Source organism: Arachis stenosperma, chromosome 3 (genome assembly GCF_014773155.1).
Source record: "Arachis stenosperma cultivar V10309 chromosome 3, arast.V10309.gnm1.PFL2, whole genome shotgun sequence".
Classification (NCBI taxonomy): domain Eukaryota; kingdom Viridiplantae; phylum Streptophyta; class Magnoliopsida; order Fabales; family Fabaceae; genus Arachis; species Arachis stenosperma.
In genome coordinates, this window is record NC_080379.1 from 122,797,990 (window position 1) to 122,800,565 (window position 2,576).

At 32.1% G+C, this 2,576-nt stretch overlaps 1 non-coding gene across 1 annotated transcript; it reads left to right on the plus strand.

Moving 5' to 3' along the window:
• Positions 1-766: 766 nt before the first annotated feature.
• On the plus strand, positions 767-870 carry LOC130971445 (small nucleolar RNA R71). The gene has a single exon (XR_009082664.1). It is a non-coding gene; the product is annotated as a small nucleolar RNA R71 (small nucleolar RNA).
• Positions 871-2,576: the final 1,706 nt, after the last annotated feature.

The following is a 2,576-nucleotide window of genomic DNA, read 5'->3' on the forward strand; positions in this document are numbered from 1 at the left end:
CAGCCATATTGATTATATTAATGGCCTTGCACTCTCTTTTTGGAACTGTATTGCTTGGGAGAGTACTAGGAGGGGTTTTAGTGATTTTCTTACTCAGCTGGCCTACTTGTGCCTCCAGATTTCTGATGGAAGACCTTGTTTCATTCATGAAACTTAAAGTAGCCTTAGACAGATCAGAGACTAAGTTTGCTAAGTTAGAGGTATTCTGTTCATAATTCTCTGTCTGTTGCTGAGAAGATGATGGATAAGGCTTGATATTGCTGAGCCTATTTCTTCCACCATTATTAAAGCTTTGTTGAGGCTTTTGTTGATCCTTCCATGAGAAATTCGGATGATTTCTCCATGATGAATTATAGGTGTTCCCATAAGGTTCACCCATGTAATTTACATCTGCCATTGCAGGGTTTTCAGGATCATAAGCTTCTTCTTCAGAAGATGCCTCTTTAGTACTGTTGGATGTATTTTTCCATCCATTCAGACTTTGAGAAATCATGTTGACTTGCTGAGTCAACACTTTGTTCTGAGCCAATATGGCATTCAGAGCATCAATTTCAAGAACTCCCTTCCTCTAAGGCATCCTATTATTCACGGAATTCCTCTCAGAAGTGTACATGAATTGGTTATTTGCAACCATGTCAATAAGTTCCTGAGCTTCTGCAGGCATTTTCTTTAGGTGAATGGATCCACCTGCAGAGTGGTCCAATGACATCTTGGAAAACTCAGATGACCATAATAGATTATATCTAATATGGTCCACTCTGAAAACATGTCAGAAGGACACTTTTTGGTCATCTTCTTGTATCTTTCCCAAGCTTCATAGAGGGATTCACCATCTTTTTGCTTGAAGGTCTGAACATCCACTCTAAGCTTGCTCAGCTTTTGAGGAGGAAAGAATTTATCCAAGAAGGCCGTGACCAGCTTATCCCAGGAGTCTAGGCTATCTTTAGGTTGTGAGTCCAACCATGTTCTAGCTCTGTCTCTTACAGCAAAAGGGAAAAGCATGAGCCTGTAGAGTTTAGGATCTACTCCATTCGTCTTAACAGTCTCACAAATATGCAAGAACTCAGTTAAAAACTGGTAAGGATCTTCAGATGGAAATCCATGAAACTTGCAGTTCTATTGCATTAGAACAACTAATTGAGGTTTTAGCTCAAAATTGTTTGCTCCAATGGCAGGAATTGAGATGCTTCTTCCATCAAACTTGGACGTGGGTTTAGTAAAATCACCAAGCATCCTCCTTGCATTATTGTTGTTGGGTTTGGCTGCCATCTCCTTTTCTTGTTCGAAAATTTCAGAAAGGTTGCCTCTGGATTGTTGTAATTTAGCTTCTCTTAGTTTCCTCTTCAGAGTTATTTCAGGTTCAGGATCAACTTCAACAAGAGTGCTTTTTTCCTTGTTCCTGCTCATATGAAAGAGAAGAGAAAAAAAAAGGAAGAGCAATCCTCTATGTCACAGTAAAGAGGATCCTTATTATTAGTAGAATAAGAAAAGGGATAAGGATTAAGAAGAAGGAATAATCCAAACACAAGGGTAAGGATAGAGGAAGTGATTGGAGATGAAGAGAGGTGAAGAGAAGTGTTAGTAAATGAATAAATAAATAGAAGAAGATGAGAGATAGAATTCGAAAATTAATTTTGAAAAGGAGTTAATGATTTTCGAAAATTAAAGATGAGATAGAATTAAAATTAAAATTTAAAACAATTTGTTAATTAAAAAAATTTTTGAAAAAGAGGGAGGTATTTTCGAAAATTAGAGAGAGAAAAGTTGTTAGGTGGTTTTAAAAAAAATAAGAAACAAACAAAAAGTCAAATAGTTAGTTGAAAAATATTTGAAAATCAAATTTGAAAAGATAAGAAGATAAGAAGTTAGAAAAGATATTTTAAAATCAAATTTTTGAAAAAGATAAAATTTTGAAAAAGATATGATATAAAAGATAAGATAAGATAGATTTAATTTTTAAAATTAAAATTAATTACTTGACTAACAATAAACTAAAAGATATGATTCTAGAATTTAAAGATTGAACCTTTCTTAACAAGAAAGTAACAAACTTCAAATTTTTGAATCAATCACATTAATTGTTAGCATAATTTTCGAAAGTAAAGATAAAATTAAGAAAAAGATTTTTGAAAAATATTTTTAAATTTTCGAAAATCATAAGATAAAAATGAAAAAGATTTTATTTTTGAAAAAAAAAAGTTTTGAAAAGATAGGATTTTTAAAATTGAAAATTTGACTTGACTTGTAAGAAACAACTAATTTTAAAATTTTTTGCCTAAGTCAACTCAAATTTTCGAAAATTATGAGAAAATTAAGGAAAAGATATTTTTTATTTATGAATTTTTAATTATGAGAGAGAAAAACATAAAAATGACTCATAACATGAAAATTATGAATCAAAACACATTATGCATGCAAGAACACTATGAATGTCAAGATGAACACCAAGAACACTTTGAAGATCATGATGAACATCAAGAACCTAATTTTGAAAAATTTTTTATGCAAAGAAAACATGCAAGACACCAAACTTAGAAATCTTTAATGCATGGACACTATGAATGCAAAAATGCATA